The 19,478-nt window shown below is 54.6% G+C and overlaps 1 protein-coding gene and 1 non-coding gene across 2 annotated transcripts in view; both read right to left on the bottom strand.

The window, feature by feature from the left end:
- The window catches only part of NCOR2 (nuclear receptor corepressor 2), a 234,501-nt gene that overhangs the window by 191,059 nt on the left and 23,964 nt on the right, over positions 1-19,478 (bottom strand). The window contains 1 exon segment of the mRNA XM_043442529.1: positions 9,757-9,803. The gene's annotated coding sequence lies outside the window, so the exon portion shown is untranslated.
- Positions 8,187-8,350, bottom strand: LOC122425471. The gene has a single exon (XR_006264859.1). It is a non-coding gene; the product is annotated as a U1 spliceosomal RNA (small nuclear RNA).

Raw genomic sequence — 19,478 nt, forward strand, 5'->3', positions numbered from 1 at the left:
TTTCAGCCAGGTAGGCCTCCTCAGCATTCCTGGGACATCATGACCCCAGGGCCTTTGCATAAGCCGATCTCTCTACCCCGCTGGCTCATCCCTCTTCCTTGCACAGGTCTGGTTCCTTCTCTTGGTTCAGGTCCCAGTTCAACTGCCACCTCCTTGGAGACTACCTGTGATTCCTTGACCTAAAGCAAGTAGCCCCCACCCCCACCCCACCCCCCTGAAAAGCAGAATTGTTCCACACTGTTATTCCACAGCCAGGATTTCCCTGCCTTGTAAGAGCATGTGTGTTTACTACACTGTCCATCTCCCCATCAGCCCATAGGATCCACAAGGCAAGGGCCTGGCGTCTTGTTGGCTGAGTATCACAACCCACTCCCTCTCCCAGGAGGCCATGGGGACACCAGGCTGGCTGCAAGGAGGCAGGAAGCAGACCCCCTCATGTCCTGACCAATCCTGCCCAGCCCAGAGCAGCTGCTGCATGCCTGAGGGCCCTACATGACACATGGAGCCTGGCCCACCGCCGATGCGGCTCTGCCAAGAGATTCAGTCTGGCTCCAGGCTTGGGGGGGCTACAGGTGGTGCCTGCAAGGTCCCCACAATTAACAGCAGGTGCCATGGAGTCAAGCTTCCTGGGTTCAAATCCCAGCTCTGCCAGCTGACAGCTGTGTGACCTTAGGCACATCACTTAACCTCTCTGTGCCTGCAGCGTCCTTCCATATAAAACAAGGCTGGTAATACTAGCCCTTACCTTATACGGCAGCCTTGAGAACGTGAGTGGGTGTATATGACATATTTAGAACAGAGCCTGGCATAAAATATATGGGCAGGAATCATTAGAAACTCTAGGGTTCATAATAATGGTAACAGCAAACTCTCACACCAAGGCAAGCAAAAAAAATCAGGAAGTGTTAGCTTGAGTAATAAATGTAGCATTTTCTCTGTGCCTGTTTGAGGTGCTTTACAGGAGTTCCTCCAAAGTATGTTTCTTATTCAACAAAGGTATGTTTGTTCTTCATTCAACCGGCTTGTTCCAGCTCTTCCAGGCAGCCTCCCCAGATTGCTCCAACCCTCAGGAGCGACATGAACACACACAATTCCTCATGTGAGTCTGTCGTCAATTCCCCTTTCCATCCCAGGCTACAGAGAGGGACAGAAGAGCCCCAAAGCCCCACCAGACTAAAGTCAGCACATGCATGCTGAATACCAGCCCAAGCCGCAGCTCCTGCTGGACTCTCAGAAGTGCAGGCCCCATCAGGCGCCCCAGAAAGTGAAGGGTGCTCCTTCCCTGCAGTCTGCAAAGGGGCAACTCCTGGTGGAGGCCTGGGTGTCCCAAGGGCTCAGGGCCCACTGCCCCTGACAGGGTCAGACGTCCGAGACACAGGGCACACTGTGGAAGGACACGCAGTGACTTCTGCTGAGGGGTCTGGGGTCTCCAGAGACGGCGAGTGAGAACAACAATGCCCCCACAGCCACTCCCATCCTTCCTGTCCCCCACACGAGGTGGGCACAGCTATTTCCTGGCCCCCAAGCACAGCTAGGGACCTGGTGAAGCCAGCCTTTGCCGAGCATGGCCCCTCCACTTCTCAGACAGAGAGGCACCCCTCTTCATGCCAGGGACCTGACGTGGCCCCAAACAAGATGCTAAGAGCTGGTTAGAATGCTAGCTCCAGCACCTCACTCAAGTCCCTCTACCTCACTGGGCCTCAGTTTCCTCATCTGGAAAATGGGCTGGGTCTAATGATCATTGGCACAGTAGCTACCATAGACAGTACCAGGAGTGCCCAAAGAGCCAGCAAATCAAAGCCACAAAGAAAGAAAGGTCTAGAAAGAAGTCATTTTAATTTCTGCAAATGGGCTTGCTTTCTCATTACACGAAACTTAATTTCACGTGTCATGTTTCAGAATGGTTTCTGTTCGGATTTACAGCAACTGTGGAAAGCATGACCTGATCTTTCCAGCATTTAAACCTCTTGGGGCCTTGAGCCCCCCCTAAATTAGCATCTCCTTCTGAGGGCACATGCCTAGCAGAGACAGCTCTCCACGTGTCTGTGTCCCATACAAGACGACCTAGAGGCTAAGACAGGAGACCCAGAAGGATGCAGGCTCTGGGGCAGACAGCCTGGTTCAAATCTCACTGGCTGTGTGACCTCAGGCAAGTCACTTAACCTCTCTATTCCTCAATTTCTTCACCAGCAAAGTAGAGATGACAACAATCTCTACTTCACAGGCAGGACTGGAAAATTAAATAAATTATAATAGGTAAAGTACAGCATGATTACTATGATAAACCCTGTTCTTGTTACTGCCGTCATTTGCTGCAATTTCAGAAGGTTTAGAAACCTAACTGCAGGAAAAAGACAAGAACACCTGGATTCATGGGGTCTGGGGGACCCCACCACCACCTAGGCTCACCAGGAGCCCCAAAAAGCAGGGCCTCCCTCCTCCCACCAGCTGAGGGCAGGGAATCCTATCAGATGGAAGGAGACACATGTCAGAACCGAAGATTAAAAACAAGTACAATTATCGGGCAGGCATCCATCCATAATTATGAATCTGATGTAATTAGGCACCCCACTAATTTCATTACTTATTTATTTACGGGATTGCTTATTTAATTTACAGGCCTCCTTCCCCGAAAAGTCATCTTAGCTCACACTCCTTGGGCAAGGAAGGAGGGGACCCTCTTCTCTGTCGCCCTGCCCCATTCCTGGGCTTCCTCACCCCAAAATAGCTCCCCGGAAGGTCTCTGTGACTGAAACCCAAAGGCTGACATTCACTCAACAGTGCTGGGTGCCCACAGACAGTATGTGACCTGAAAAGCAGAAGGTGTAAAATGTCCTTTATACCCTCATCTCAGGGGGAAAGAAGGGTGATTCTAGGCACCCCCGCCCAGCCACTGATTTCTGAGGTGACCCTCTGGACCAGCAAGCACATTGGTAGAACAATGGGGCCATCTCCCAGCTTGGAGATGGAGAAAGAGCACTCCACTCTCACCGGATGACCTTCTATAAGTCACCTGACCTCTCAGAGGCTCAGTTTCCTCATCTGTCAAATGGGAGTATTTAGGACAACACCCACAGCCAGCTAACCTTAAAACCGCCAACTGCCACTAGTCAACGCTACCCTGTGGCTTCAGCCAATGCAATAAGGCAAGAAAACGCAAAGTGGCTTAAAGACTTTCTAGCTTCATTCATTAATAGCCAAGAAATGGATACAACCTAAAGGTCTATCAACTCATCAATGAATAAACAAATGGAATCATATATGCACACAATGACAAATGAATCTCAAAAACTTCACACAGTGAAAGAAGCCAAACACCAAAAAGTACACACTTTAAGATAATTTTAGTACAAAAACCTAGAAGATTCTATAACCTCTATGAAAGCAGATCAGTGGGTGCCAGGGGATGGAGATTTTTGGGGGGTGATAGAAACCCTCCTGATGATGGTAGTCATATGAATGTTTACATTTTGCCAAAACTCACGGACTGAACTCTAAAAATGGGTGCTTCTTTTTACAGGTTAATTCCATCTCAGTAAGGCTGTTTTTCTTTTTAACTGTAACAGAAAAATACATGCATATATTAACACCACAAACTCCAATCCCCATGCCCAGGAACTATATTCTCATTTCCAGCTCAGGTCTGCTAGTTCCTTTACTGTCCCTCAAGTTTCCCCAAAGGCCCTGATTTATAAGCCCTGGACAAGGCAGATCAGGGTTGAATCCCAGATTTATCCCTTCCTTCCTGAGTCATTTAGGGAAAATCACTTTCGCCTCTCTGCTTGTCAGGTTCCCCATCTACCGAAGCAGGGTTATAAATAGCATGATCATTGGAGAATTATGGTGGAGTAAAACGCACCAAGGTGAAGTACCTGCTGCAGGCCCTGGCATACAGCAGGGGCCTCATTACTGCTATTGCAAAATAATGAACGAGCAAGGACCCGGCCCATTGTGGACAGGGTTGGCCAGGATTCTTGTCCCCCAGGCACGTACAAGCCCCTCACTGCCAGACGAGACTCCAGGTCCAGGTAGCTGCCCCCATCACTGAAGGCTCCAGACTGCCAAGGTTCCAGCATTTAATGGATGTCTGCTGTCCAGGACAGGACAAGTCTCCTTGACTCCACCCAACTCAACCCTCCCAGGAGAGCGGACACAAAAGGATGAAGGCCAGGTGGGGAGGAACTCGCCCTGAGGGCGGTGTGGTACACCCTGAGAGGTCATCTGGGGACAGGAGCTGGCTGGTGGAGAGGACCTCCTGGTAGAGAAGGGTGCCTTGGCAGTCAGGCCATCATGAGTAACTGGGGCAGGACAGGGTAACCTGGAGCCCACTCACTTATGTAGGAAGAAGGATGATGGGAAAAGGATGACGGGGAGGAGACTTCGGGAACTGAGGTGCAGATGCTGTGCTGGCCTCCCGTGTGCCTGTCTGAGGGCGGCTCCAGCTGCCCTGTGAGTGATGGAGCGGGCAGGCAGCGCCTGGGAGCCCGGGCAGGCGGGGCGTCCCCCGGGCCCGATTAGAGGGTCAGCCGCAGGCAGACACGCTCAACTGTCAGCCTCATCCTCCCAGCCGCCATCAGAGGCACCATTAATTGCTGTCATTTGAGGGTAGCCTGTGGAGAGAAGGAGGGGGGCTGTGGGAAGGGGAGGGGAAGGAAAAGGGAGGAGGAGCAGGGAGCTGTGAGGGATGGAGAGAGGAGAGGAGGGGAAGGAAGGCGGGGGAAGGACAGCTGGCTAGGGCTGAGCGCCCTGAACTGGAAGGAGAGAGAACCACCCATACATTCTCCTCTTCCACCCAACAGAGGGACCAGGGCCCCCCCCCCAGCTAGGGACATGCCCATCAACCCATTGCCCAGGTGGGGCAAACAGAGTCCAGACAGGTGTGATTCTGCCTGTCCCAGTCCCCTGAACGTTCCCCCATCCCCTCCACATACAATTGGCCACTTGTCTGCCTGGGAGCTGGTTGGTCCCGATCTTCCTCCCCAGGGGATCCAGAAAGCCCCCCTCCTGCCCACCTTCAGCCTCCAGCCACACTCAACTCCTCACTCCTCATGTATACACCACCAGGCACCATACTGGGAGAGACTCAAGGCTCATGCGAACCCCACTTTCCCACCTATACCCTGCACTCATGCAATTCCCCACCTCGAGGTCAAAACCTACACCTAGCTTAAGGGCCCAAACACCACCTCCTCCAACACATCACCTTTTGCAACTCAGTTTCCTCGTCTGCTGAATGGGCATAAGGACAGCAGAGTGTTGAAGTGTTTGCAGCTGCTGTTTCATGATCATTCAGGACTTCCATCCCTCTTAACTCACACACAGCTTCCCTTCTCCCTCTTATTGTGGTTTTTTTCTCAGAAATACCTGTTCCCCTGAACCTGACTCCAGCCCCACCAGAACCCCCACTCCAGCCCCTGATGGTAGGGTGAGGAGGGTCTCAGAAGGCCCCTGAGCTGCCAACTGGGAGCTCCTGGGCATGGGAGAGGAGCCCAGAGCATCCACCCAACCTCCATGCCCCCTGGGGGCCTCCCTCCCAGCTGCCCCTGCCTGTCCCCAGACAGGACTCATCTCTGGGCTGAGGAGACACTTGGGTCCTGCCAGGGGGGCTCCTGGGAGCACTGGCTTCCTCGGCAGGGGGAGGGACCTCCTTTCTCCCTCCCTGCTGTCTGCCCCCCACCTCCCTCACACGTGATGGATCTCCCCAGAGGAGGAAGCTAAGTGCTTGCAGACAAAAAGCCCTTTTATCGTCCTCGGGTGGGCCACTGGCGTGACAAGCAGATAACTCAGCCACAGGAGGAAGGCTCTCCATTAGGCCTTCGATGGGGATTGATGGAGGACGGAGAGGCAGAGGAGGAGTGGAGGGAAAAACACCCCAGGCAAGGCCGCCTGCCTTCCAACCTCAAAGGCATCGAGAAGGCCAGGTAGAAAGCCCGGCTGGGCTGACCACCTCTGTGGGGACCACCACCGGTGTCACCCATGCTCCCTGCCTCCAAGATGAAACCTACCACTGCTGTGGGACCACAGGCCTGGCTCAGGAAGCAGACAACCTCCAAGGCTGTCCTTCCCTCCTGCCTACTGGAGAGGCCCAAAGGCTCAGAACAAAGGAGTGAGGTCTGACTCAAGAAAACCCCAGCCAGGTGACTCATACAGACTCCTGCAAACCAGGAGGCCCATTCCATACAGCCTCAGGGCCTTTGCACAGACTGTTCCCTCTGCCTGGGTCACCCTTCCTCTAGAGACCTACACCTTTCCTCCAAAGACCTCTTGCAGGTCTTTGCTCAAATGCTACCTTCTCAGGGAGGCCACTTTGATCCCCCCTCCCATTTGAAACCGCAACCCCCAGACTACTTGCACACTCCCCAGACACCCTTCCTGTTGGTTCTTCACCCTAGTGCTCCCCACTGAAGGACACACCATGTATCTGACTTGGGAACTGTCTGTCTCACCTAAGGAGGACAAGATGCTTGTCTGTCTTACTCCCAGCTCTAGCTCCAGCCCCAGAACAGGGCCTGGCACACAGTGCTTTAGAAAGAATTGTTCAATGAACGAATGTATTCAGAAGAAGAATAAAATCTCCCAGTAGCAGTCAGGAAGTGCCCAGCAGTGCCCTCAGCAACCCTTGGAGGACACCCATTTGTCAGATGAGGAAACTAAGGCACGAAAGTGTCTCAGCTTCCCGGGACTTGCACCCAGGTCTGCAGGAGGCTTCCCAGGTGGCACTAGTGCTAAAGAATCTGCCCTGCCAATGCAGGAGATCCCTGGCTCAAGAGGATCCCCTGGAGGAGGGCATGGCAACCCACTCCAGTATACTTGTCTGGAAAATTCCATGGACAGAGGAGCCTGGCGGGCTACGGTCCAGGGGGTTGCAAAGAGTCAGACATGACTTAGCACATATGCACTGCGAGAGGTCCACCCACTGCAAAACCACCCCAGAGACTCAGGATGCCAGTCCAGGGCTGGATATCACAGATGAGACAACTAATACTCACCCTCCATCTGCCTCTCAGTGTTTTAGCCTGAGAGAAACCCTTTCCCATCTCTCAGCCTCAGTTTGCTCCTCTGCAGAATGGGGCTGCATAAGTGACCACACTCCCACTGTCCCATCCAGAGCACTGCCCCAGTCCCAACTGCACCAGTGTGGCCCTAATGGGGGAACAGCAGTGACCGGTACTCAGTAGCCAGAGGAGAAGGTAACATATCTTGACCCCACCGTGAACACCAAGGGCCAGAGTGGGGGCTCTTCAGACCCTCCTCCAACGCTCCCTGGAGTCAGGCCTGGCTGACAACCCTCTCTAGTCCTGGAAGAACAGCTTCGTCAATAAGAGGTAAAGAAAGATGCTGGAGGGACTTTCCTGGTGGGCCAGTGGTTAAGACTCCGCACTTCCAATGCAGGGGGCACAAGTTCAGTCTGCAGTCAAGGAACTAAGATCCCACATCCTGAGCACACGGGCAAGAAAATATATATTAAAAAAAAAAAAAGGAAAAATGTTGGGGGTGCTAAATGAGTGCTTCCTGCCTGCTGAGAACTGGTGCCTGCGATAGCCCACGCCCTATGTCCCAAGCCCCAGTGGCTGAACACCAATCCCAATCAGTGGCCAGAGCTGGGAAGGGGCCAAGCTGACATCTGCAAAGGGCCAGCGCCTGCTCTCCAGCAGCCGCACCCACTGACCAGCCCTTCCTCACTGGCATGGATTGCGTGGGCACCCCATGTACCCTCCAGGATGTGTCTCTGCTTCTTCCCCAAAATTCCTGACTCTCTGGAAAAGCTGGGGGTTGGGGAAGGGGAGGGAGTGGCATGTCCTCATCACATCCATAGGGGTCTCCCGGGGACAGGACTGCCTCTGCCAGGCCTGAACCAGCTCGCAGCCCCCTGTCCTGGGAGCCAAAGACAACACACAGGGAGGGGGCCTGCAAATTCAGCCCCTCCTCCGCTAGGGCACCTGACCGCTTCAACAAAAATACAAAGCACCAAGATCCTAGCAACGATCTGTTCATCACCAGTTCTATGGGAGCATTTGATTCCATCCCCATTCTACAGATACAGAAACTAAGGTATGAGGTGGCTCAGGGCCTTGTCCAAAGTCACAAAGACGATAAGTGGCAGAGTGCAATATGCACTCAGCAGTCAGGGTCTGAGCTCCTTGCTCAGGACCACTTGCCTCCCCTGGTTTTTTTTTTTTTTTTTTCAGGGGAAAGCGCGAACGCAGTCCCCCACTACCACAAATTATGCAGTCGAGTTTCCCACATTTGGGGAAATCGCAGGGGTCAGCACATCCGGAGTGCAATGGATAAGCCTCGCCCTGGGAAAACCACCTTCGTGATCATGGTATCTCCCCTGCCAGGTAAGTATGCCTCCCCTGGTTTAAAAAAATAAAATAAAATAAAAGATGCCTCCCTCTCTGGCTAGTCAGACCAGTACCTGAATCCCCTCCTCCAAGCCTGTGTTTGGGTTTCCCTGGTGGTCCAGTGGTTAGGACTTTGGTGCTTTTCACTGCCGGGGGCCTGGGTTCAATCCCTAGTCAGGCAACTAAGATCCAACAAATTGCACTGCACAGCCAAAGAAAAAACAAGCCTGTGCCCAGCCCACTGACCCACATCTGGTCTGCCTTCTCTTCCCCCTGACACTCCAAACCTTGCCAGTGCCCCCTATGGCCTCCCTACAGTCCCTCTGGGGAAGAAGCTCTCTGGGGAGACCCCTGCCTTCAGAGGTACCAGGTGGGTGGTGGAGGAAGGGAGGGCAGTGGGCACAGACATGCCCAACACCAGCCTCAGTCTGCCCAGTGAAACGGCTGTGAACTGCGCTGAGGAAGCATCCACCGGGTTCCCTGGGAGGGTCAAAGAATTAGTCTCAGCCAGCTCTGCTTCCAGCTGAGACATGGAACAGGTGATCTATGCGTGCCTCCCTTTCCTCATTTGTTAAAATGAGGATAACAGTCCGTTTTGCAGCATCACCACGAGGGTGACAAAACGGGGTCACACGAAAAGCCCTAATGCTGATGGACTTTTGAGCACCTCCTCTGGGCCAGACGCCGTCCCACAGCAGCGCACTGAACCGTTGCAGCGACCCCAGCTGGGGACTGCTCATTACCCCTGGTTTACAGAAGGGGAGATGGAGACACAGGGAGGTGAGTGACCTGCCCTGGGCGCTCGGCATGAAAGTGGCCGAGACTGGGACCCAGGTCACTTCTTCTCCCACTGGGCACAGTGACCACAGTGGCGCACCGGGGGGTCCAGCCCCGCACCCAGCCCCGCACCCTCCAACATCCAACGTCCCGGCTCCAGGCCCTGCACACTGGCCCCGCCCTCTCTGAGCCTGCCCACTGACTCCGCCCTCTCTGAATCTGCACACAGGCCCCGCCCCCTCCGAGCCTGCACCTTGGCCCCGCCCTCTCTGAGCCTGCCGCCCACCATCAGGGCACAGAAGTCCTGTGCCCGTGAACCCCAGAGATGCAGAAAATGCACAGTACCACAGCTGCACTGTCGGGGCAGCTCCTTCTCCCAGGCCCTTTCTGAAGAGCACTGCATCCGGTTAGAAAATATTCCATCCTGGAGGACCCCGCAGCCTTCACACTGGGCAATGGTGCTGCCCATTCCGCACCCCATGAAGCCACATGGAGCGCGGCCCCCGCCCCCCGCCCCGATCCACCATATCCACTCACCAGTAGAATATGACAACCCAGCAACTTCCGACCCACCACCCCGAGGAGGTCGCAGCAATATGTTGGAGACAGCAAGTGGGGACAAACAGGAACCTACCAGAAAAAGCCGCCAGCAACTCCGATTCCTCAGAGACTCCCTGGGACCTGCAGGGGAAAATGCGGGTCTTGTTAGCAAGGATCCCAGCCTCCACGCATGGCCCAGGGCATGACCACATCAAAGTGCAGGTAGACGGCAAGGCCCTGGCCTGGGCCTGGGGTCAAGTATTTCTCCATGACAACTCTATGAGGCGGTACTGCTAGCTCATTTGACAGAGAGGGAAACTGAGGTTCAGAGAATCAAAGTCTCAAGTCCCAGGATCCACAACTAGGAAGTCATGGAGCTGGGATTCCAGTCCAAACTGTGTGGTTACAAAGGCAGCCCACACCCCATCAACCCCACCCTCCCAGGGACCCCGGGCCCAGATTACAGTGTTGCCGTGAAAATCACCCATTAACTTCCCAGGGGACCCCATAAAGTCAGTAAGAGACACCTGAAAGAGGGGTGGGCCTACTACTCTCATTCAACAATTCCTGAGTCACCCTTCAAAGTCAAAGCCAGCACATTAAAAACAAGCATCCAGGATATAAAAAGCACACTCACAAATAAATAAGAACCAGTCGACCCAATAGAAAAATGGGCAAAAAGACTTGATAGCACTTTGCAAAAGTGGATATAGAAATGGCCAATGAGCACACGAAAAGATGCTCAATATCATTAGTCAGCAGAAAACTGCAAACTAGAAACAAGAGACCAGGGACTTCCCTGGTGGTCCAATGGCTAAGACCCCTCACTCCCAATGCAGGGGGCCCAGGGTTTGAGCCCTGGTCGGGGAACTAGACCCCACATGCCAAAACTAAAAGATCCCGTTTGCTGCAACTAAGACCTGGCACAGCCAAACAAATAAATATTTTTAAAAATTAGAACAAGAGACACCCTACGCATCCATCTGGATGGCCAAAATAAGACAGACAATACCAAGTGTTGGCAAAAATGCAGATCAACTGGAATTCTCAGACATTACTAGTGGAATGCAAAATGGTGCAACTACTTAGGAAAACAGTTTGGCAGTTTCTCACGAAGTTAAACATACATTTGGGTGACCATATGACCCAGCAATTTCACTGCTGGGTATTTACCCAAGAAAAATGAAAGCATATGCTCACACAAAGAGTTGTACCAATACGTGAATGTTCATAACAGCTTTATTCATCATCACACACACACAAAAAAACTGTAAACAATATATTCATCCATAGACAAAGGGATAAACAAACAGCGGTACATCCATACCATGGACTACTACTCTACAATAAATCTGAACAAACTACAGACACACAACCACATGGAAGAATGTCAGACTCAGACACTAAGCTCGCATTAGGATTCCATTTATAGGATTCTGGGTAAGGCAAGACTCCACTTTCACAAGAGGTCTGCAGAGGCAGTCACCCTAGAACAAAAGAAGATGTTTCCCACAAAAATTAGAACACTGATCACCTATCTCCTTAACAATTATTCACTAATCTGCACCCAGGTATTTATGCATTCTTTACTGTGTAAGTCTTTGCATACACACACAAAAAGAACAAGTAAACAAACAGTGGGCTTCCCTGGTGTCTCAGATGGTAAAGAATCTTGCCTGCAAGTCAGGAGACCCATGTTCAATCCCTGGGTCAGGAAGATCCCCTGAAGAAGGGAATGGCAACCGATTCAGTATTCTAGCTTGGAGAATTCCATGAACAGAGGAGTCTGACTACAGTCCGTGGGGTCGCAAAGAGTCAGAGACGACTGAGCAGGCAACACACTTCAAACAAATGGTAACGGGCAGACCACTGGACAGAGATCAAAAACCTGGCTGTGGTCCCAGTTCTTCTACTAACGGCTGTGACCTTGGGCAAGCCCTCAGTTCTCTCTGACCTCAGTTTTCCCATCCAGAAGACGGGTCCACTCCCCAAGGCCATCTTCAAGACCCATCCATTCACAAACATCTCTGCCTTGACTGGACCTTCAGGGAACCTCCTCTGCATCAGCGGCAAGTAGAGCTGAGGCTACCGGCGCTCACAAGACACTGTATGTGGGGCTCAGGCTCCAGAACCAAGCTCCCTGGGTTCAACGCTGGGCTCTGCCCCTCCTAGCTGTGTGCACACCTGGGACAAGTAGCTTCAACTCTATGAGCCTCAGTTTCTTCCTCTCTAAAATGGGGACAAGGGAATTTAATTCCCTGGCGGTCCAGTGGTCAGGACTCTGAACTTTCACTGCCGAGGGCCCAGGTCTGATCCCTGGTCGAGGAACTGAGATCTTGCTAACCATGCAGTGCAGTCAAAAAAAATTCTTTTTTAATTCAAAAATAAAATGGGTAAGATGAAAGATAAAAACACTGACCTTACAGGGACACCGTGGGGATGAAGTGCCTGCGTAGCCAACATGGGCTCAGTTCCTGCTGGATATTACATTACCCCGATGCAGGGGCTGGCAGCTAAGCTCCAAGACCCAGAAGTCCTAAAAGGGGCCGCTGCCGCCAGTGGCTCAAGAGGGAGGATCCTGCCCCTTCTCTCCTATTCTTTTAAGTTTTTTTTTTTTCCACTATGATGCCTCCAGGCTAGGTACTTGTCCTGGGCAGCTGCAGAGACAAGGCCCAGCAGGAAGGCTGGAAGTAGGGAGACCAGGTGTGTCTCCATAGCCTTCCCGGCCCCGGGCTCCCGGGAACCTCCATGGCCAGTCCCCTGAAGCAGTTCCTATGAAGAGCTCAGGCAGGGTCAGGTGGGTGAGCGCTCTCTCCAGGCACCACCTTGGAAGGGCAGCTTGGAGATCAGATCCCACCTGCTTCCCACCTTCTCCCAGCTCCAGTCCCCAAAGGAATCCTCTGATGGTGTGGGGTCAAGACTGGCCCGGGCCAGCCCCAGGGTCACAAGCCCCGGGAGGACAGACGGAGTTCTTTCAGCAATGCCGGCAACATGCAGGTCCAGAGAGCGGTTCCCAGCCTGGAGAACTTGGGGACTTCCCGGGAGAAGCCAGGCCGAGCCCCAAGGAGGAAGGTGTGCTTGGCCCGAATCGGGGTGGGGAGGAGATGGGTTGGCAACACAAGAAGATGGGGGGCCCAGGCAGAGAACAGCTGATCCCAGCGCAAAAGTCAGAACAGAGTGTGTGTGAATGCTGAAGAGACTGAGCTGATCACGCTGGGCCCTGCGGATTGGGGGCTTTATTCCCCGGGGCAAGGAGACCCTTCGGAGGGTTCTGCATGCAGAGAAGGGACTGGTCCCACTGGAATTTGCAGAGTGCATTTTTCGGTCTCTGGAGTGGAGGATGGATGGAGATGGAAGTGGGACAAATGGACAGGATGGAGAATATTTTGCAAGTAGCGTCCACACAGATGAGGGATGAAAGAGGAGCCGTGGTGGACATGCTGGGCTCCCACAGCCTCCTGGCCTGGAGACGGCTCTGGGTTGGGGATGGAAGGAGAACTACATACACTTCCTGTAGCCTTTCCGGGTTCCAGCTGCTTCCCCGTTACCCCATATAATTCCCACAACCATCCTGGGAGATGGGGGTGGCCTCTGTTTTCAGCCCAGGAAGTTGATGCTGAGGGTGAGGGTAACTCACCCAAGGACATCCCACTAGGAAAGGAAGGAGCCAGGATTCAAATCCAGATCCGAGCTCTTTAGGCCACAAGAGCCAGGTCACTGGGTGGGGGATGGGCAGAGGGGTGTGCAGTGCAGTAAACCTTCCTTGGGTGTGAACAGGAGGAGTGGGAGGGGGGAGGTGGCCGCTCCAGCCCCCAGGTTGACCCCAAGCTGCAGGAACTTCCCACCAGAGCCACACCCACTGGGACTTCCCTGGGCTTGGAAAGGTCCCCCTGCCCTGGGCCTCCTAGGAGGCGGGCAGCTCTGACCCCTGTGCAAGGGAGTCCAGTCAGGGAGCAGACCCCCTCATTTCAAGGTCTCAATCACACCTGTGCTTGCACACTCAGCAGTTCATGCACACCCTCAGTCTCACACACACACATACACACACACACACACGTTTTCATGGGCTCATGCACATGTGCTAGGTTGCTTCAGCTATGTCAGACTCTGTACAACCCTATGGGCTGTAGCCCGCCAGGCTCCTCTGTCCATAGGATTCTCCAGGCAAGAATACTGGAGTGGGTTGCCATGCCCTTCCCCAGGGAATCTTCGCCACCCAGGGATCAAACCTGCTTCTCTTATGTCTCCTGCATTGGAAGGAGGGTTCTTACCACTAGCACCACCTGGGAATTCCCAAGGCACAACCAAAAATTTAAAAGGAAAAGGAAAAAAAAAAAAAAAAAGAACAGAACAAGATGACATCAAAAGGCAGTGACTGAAAAAAAAAAAAAAGGCAGTGACTGAACAGACAAACCAGGGTAAAGTGAAAGTGAAAGTGAAAGTTGCTCACTTATGTTCGACTCTTTGCAACCCCATGGACTATACTTTCCATGGAATTCTCAGGCCAGAACACTAGAGTGGGTAGCCTTTCCCTTCTCCAGGGGATCTTCCCAATCCAGGGAATGAACCAGGGTCTCCTGCACTGCAGGTGAATTCTCTACCAGCTGAGCCACAAGTAAAGCCCAAACCAGGGTAAGCCTGCAGTGAGTGACAGGAGTGATGGCAGGTGAGGAGGAGAATGGGAAGACAGCGAGGGTGTCCCCGGAGGTGAGGGTTTTATCACTATTTCCAGGGTGAGGCCACAGGAGGGGAGCACCACATTCTGAACTGACACCAAGTAGAACGGTGTGAGGCAGGGCCAGGGAGACACCTCCAGGTCAATCCCTGAGGGCTCCATGGAGGCGGTGTCCTCTTCCCCAAGACCAGCGTCTCCCTGCACAGGGGTCTCTCCTAAGGTCAGCACCTCAGGGCTCCAGCCTCAATGCTAGTTAAGTGCTTGGTAGCTAAGCCTCAGTACCTCCAGGCCTTTCTCCCCAGGACACCCAGGGGCAATGCCCTGACTCTGCAGGCCCCCTGAGGCCCTGGCAACACCTGGCCTTTGCCTCCACCTGTTCCTTGAAAGTGAAGTCGCTCAGTCCTGTCCAACTCTTTGCGACCCCGTGGACTGTAGCCCACCAGGCTCCTCTGTCCGTGGGATTCTCCAGGCTAGAATACTGGAGTGGGTTGCCATTTCCTTCTCCAGGGGATCTTCCCCACCTAGGGATCAAACCCAGGTCTCCCGCATTGCAGGCAGACGCTTTAACCTCTGAGCCACCAGGGAAGCCTATTCCTTGGGCAAGTTGCTAAAAGCGATTGCCCAAGCCAGGGCTCAGAACAAATCCTCTCTCCCAGCCCTGCCTCCTCCGGGCCTCCAGCCATGCGGGCTGCATCCTCCGCAGGGCCCCCCGGGGGCACACCTTCCAGATGCTGACGGAGCCCTTGTAGTGCCTGCAGCCTACAGGCTAGAGAAGTTAAGGTTCCAGTCCTGGTCGGCCACTACCGCACTGGGCACCCAAGTCACTTTATTCCTTGTGCCTCTGTCTCCCCCTCCCCTGTCTGTAAACTGAGGGGTGGTAACAGTGTCCCCTCAGAGGGTTGCTGTGATGATTAAATGAATCAATACAGCTCAGCCTCTTGGAACAGTGCCTGGCACAGTGTAGACCTCAAAAAGCCCTTTCATTAAATTTATTTGGCTGCACCAGGTCTTAGTTGTGGCTTCTGGGATCTAGTTCCCCAACCAGGGATCAAACCGGCGTCCCCTGCACTGGAAGGCAGATTCTTAACCAATGGACCACCAGGGAAGTCCCTCAGGTGGGTTATTTATTATCCCCATTTTACAGATGAGGAATCTAAGACTTGGGGAGGTTGAGTCATTTGCCCCAGGCTCATATGGCTGGTGAGAGGTCAGGACAGGTGCCCAGACGGCCTTAACTGCACGCATGGGGTTGAGCGCTCTTACTGTTAGTGGTACCCTCCTCTGTGTTCTCAGACCCTCAGTCTAAGGGCAGCAGTAACCTGACCCGATCCTCCTGAGCTGCTGCTGCCCATCTCTCTGATGGACAGACTGAGGCTCCAAGAGGGGATTGCACAGCCAGGCTACCATTCACCTCAGTGGTCCACCCAGTGGGCGGGTCCTCCACGATTCTCCCCCAATCAGTGCAGAGGCCAGAAGCCAGCGCCCAACCAGAAGCAGGAGTCACAACTAACCACTGTAGTCCCGCCCAGTCATCACCTCCTCCCAGGGCAGGTTCCCCGCCCAGGCTCTGCCCATCCAGCCCCGGACCCTCAGTACCACCCCTCAGAGAGGAGATGCTCCACCCATAGTCCCTGCCGTTTCATCTCAACACCCTCAGTGGGCACAGGTCAAGTTCAATCACTCGGCCAATGAGCTTAGGGGCTGGGACAAGGTCCCCAGCCAGGACCCTCAGGGCCTGAACTAGGTCCCTCTTCGAGTCAGCCTTGGAGAAAAGACGCTCCTTCACCAGCTGCTGCTGCTAAGTCGCTTCAGTCGTGTCCGAACCTGTGCGACCCCATAGACGCAAGCCCACCAGGGTCCCCCGTCCCTGGCGGCCCCCGCCTTCCCACCTCAAGCTCCTTCAGTAGCATAGGTCATGATCCACAAAAATCACCCAGGGCCTGGGGACCACTGCAATGCCTGCTACTTTGAGGAAAGGGAAGTGACCCCCACATAAGCCTCCACGTGGCAGCGTGAACTTGCTAGGCCAAGATGAACCAGTCACAAAACGTGCTTTACAGAGGCCCTAAACAGGACCCTGCAGATCCCGGCACTGCCCCCAAGGGGCAGGCATAACTTCTGGAAGCTGTCCCTGCATGCTGAATTTGGGGACTTCAGGTGCAGTGTGACCCAGGTGCCCAGGGCGGGAGCAGGCCAGGGCCCTGAGGCATTAGAAGGTGGCAGGGGGTTAGGGGAGTACCTAACACCCCTCCCAGAACCTCCTGGGGCTGCCGGGCACATCTCTTCACACTAGATGAACAAGGAAGTCTCCCCTGTCTCCTGGGGCCAGGTGTCGCCCTTCCCTGTCACTGCAGTAGTAAGCAGGCCAGACAGTCAGAGCGAGAGGGAGGCGGCCCCTTCCATTTAGAAGTCACTGGGGTATTTTATTTTCCTTCTCAAGTGACAGCTGAGACTGGCTCTCCTTGAAACTGCGGAGAGGCAGTCACCAAGAGTTCACCCAGGTCTCTGATTCCCCACCAGACTGCGGCAGTCAGCGACAGTCGAGGGGTGGGGGGTGGGGCGGCGGGGCAGTCAAATCAAAACCACGGCCAGCATGGATGTTGAGTGGACAGGGCCTGGGGGAGGACAAAGTGGGGAGGAGGGGCTCTGGCCCAACAGAAGGTGATGCATGACCCCGCCCAAAGGGGACACAGCCCACCTAACCATGGGTGGCACCGCCCCACTCCACGGGGCTCGAGGGCCATCCAAGGGAGGCACAGAGTCAGGAGGAGAAGGAGGAGTAGCCCTGACCCCTGCCCATGAGTGCCCCAGCCTCCAAATCACCCACCTGGGCTCCCTAGAGACCTGCACTGATCGCAGGCGAAACAAGCTCAGCGGGTCACCACAGCAATAATAATAGTCCCCTCCCGTAAGTGCGCTTACGGTATGCCAGGTTCTGGGCCATCTATCCTGACCCCATTTTACAGATGGGTAACCTGAGACCCAAAATAGTTCAGCCATCCGCCTGAGCTGGCACAGCCGGTGAGGGGCAGAGAGATGGGCACCCAGGCGACTGCCCTTGGCCACCCCATCCTCCACGCCTTCCACCCTCAATTTGACCTCGGAACACACTTTTCAGAAACCTCCCATCTTCTCACTACAGGGTGTGGGGCCATCTGTGAAGACAGCAGCCAACAGGAGCAATTAGACGCCAGGAAGGAGCCAGGATATCGACCCATTTCTGGAAGGAACGGGAGGGATGGGAGGGGACTCGGGCCACACCCAGTGTTGGCAGCCTGGCTCCCAGCCAAGCCCAAGGCAAGGCAAGGCAAGGCAAGGCAGGCGGCACAGACCAGGCCAGGGTGGGGGCTGGGGTGGGGCAGGGTGGGCGGCTTTGCTTCAAGGCCTGCGGAGACCCAAGAGATGCCCTCTGTCTGTCCATCACCAGCACCACCAGTGGCAGACACCCGAAACCCCCCTGCCGTGACTTTCTCTGAGTGGGCACCATGCTAAGCCCTCTAGCTTACTAACTGGTTTAATTCTTACAAGCATCGTACGCACGAGTTACCATGACTCTCCCCATTTTACAGATGGGAGCAATGAGGCAGAGAGGCAAGAAAGTGTACCCAGGGTTCCCACAGCTAAGATTTGCATCTGGGCGTCCACTTTAACCACACATCACCTCTGCATGGGAGTCCCCTGAGGGATGGGAGATAAGAGAGAGGGCTTTCTGGGAATGGGGCACCGGGGACTGCGTGGGGTGGAAACTTCCAGAAGCCTCTGGAAGTCCCTCAGAGGCCCCATCCTGGACTCTCTGTAAAGATAGTTCCACCCTGTAGGAACACAGGGCAAGTGCCCTAAAATGCTAGCTTCAGTGTTCTCTGGGGAAGAGGCTGCCTGATGGTCAGCCAGAAGGGAAAGCCACTGCAATATTCCCAGGCCCAACCCCCAAACCCCAGGCTTCCCTGCCCTGGAGCAGGGTCTGGGCCATTAGCAGCTGCAGGGCGGGGGTGGGGGGGGATTGGGGGTGGGGTGGGGGTGTGGAGTCTTGAGGGCAGCAGGCTGGGAGAGCAGGGGGGTCATGGAACCATGGATGGATCGCCAGAAGCAATTAATTGTCTGGGTCAAGAGATGGTGAAAGAGATTTGTCACCCGGGGGGCCCAGGGAATATTCCAAAGAGTCCAGCGACCCCGGGTGGGAGGGAGGGGTGGTCACCACTGACCAGGTCCAGGGAGGGAGATTAGGACCTCTGGAGCTCTCCATTCCCCTCCCCCACCCCCATCCCCTCTACACACTGCACACTGGTAAAAGCTCATGTCTCCACGGGGAACCCATCCCCTCCCCAACACCAGCCTCTGACCCACCCCAGCATCCAGGACCTGCACACCAGGGAGACCAGCCCATCCTGCACAGAAGGGGACAGAGATGCCTGGCAAGCGAGTCCACACACAGAGTCCTGACAGCCCAGGATCCGGCCAGAGACCCAGATCCAATCCCAGCCGCACCAAGCTCAAGCTAGGTGACCATGCCTGTTGCTTAAACCTCTGAGACTGCTTCCTATGCTTTTGTGAGAGGGAGGCGATAAGCAGGGGAACTAAAACCAGGCCGGCTCAGGCACAAATGCCAGCTCTACCATGTCATTAAGCTTGAGGCCATCACTTGGCTTCTCTGAGTCTTGGTTTCCCCGTCTGTAAAATGGGGGGGTGATGCCAAGGGTTACTTTGAGCGGAAACACACAGCTTGGCACACAGCAGGGGCTCAGGGCAAGCTTACCATCAGGGTTCACCAGCCCGCCACCGCAGGGACCCAGGCCCAGCCCCCCCAGAACCTAGGACACCCAGGCTCAGGCCCCCAGCCTGATGGGGGTATTGATGACAATACCCCTGCACAGACCCCCGCCCAGCCTCTGCAGTAGGACCCAGTGGGAAACATAGGCTGCTGAGGCCACCATCCCTTGACCGGGCTTGGCCTGTCATAGAGAACAGAATGCCCTGGACACACACAGCCATCCATTCAGACCCTCCGAGGACAGATCTGGAGCGGGTATGGGGTGTGGGCCTCCCCACCGTTGAGTCCCCCCAAGGAGCTCCCAGCTTTCAGCCCTTCATGTCCACACCAAAACCCTCCACACACACCCTGGGTACATGCGGCCCCTGGGATC

This window comes from Cervus canadensis, chromosome 1 (genome assembly GCF_019320065.1).
Source record: "Cervus canadensis isolate Bull #8, Minnesota chromosome 1, ASM1932006v1, whole genome shotgun sequence".
Classification (NCBI taxonomy): Eukaryota; Metazoa; Chordata; class Mammalia; order Artiodactyla; family Cervidae; genus Cervus; species Cervus canadensis.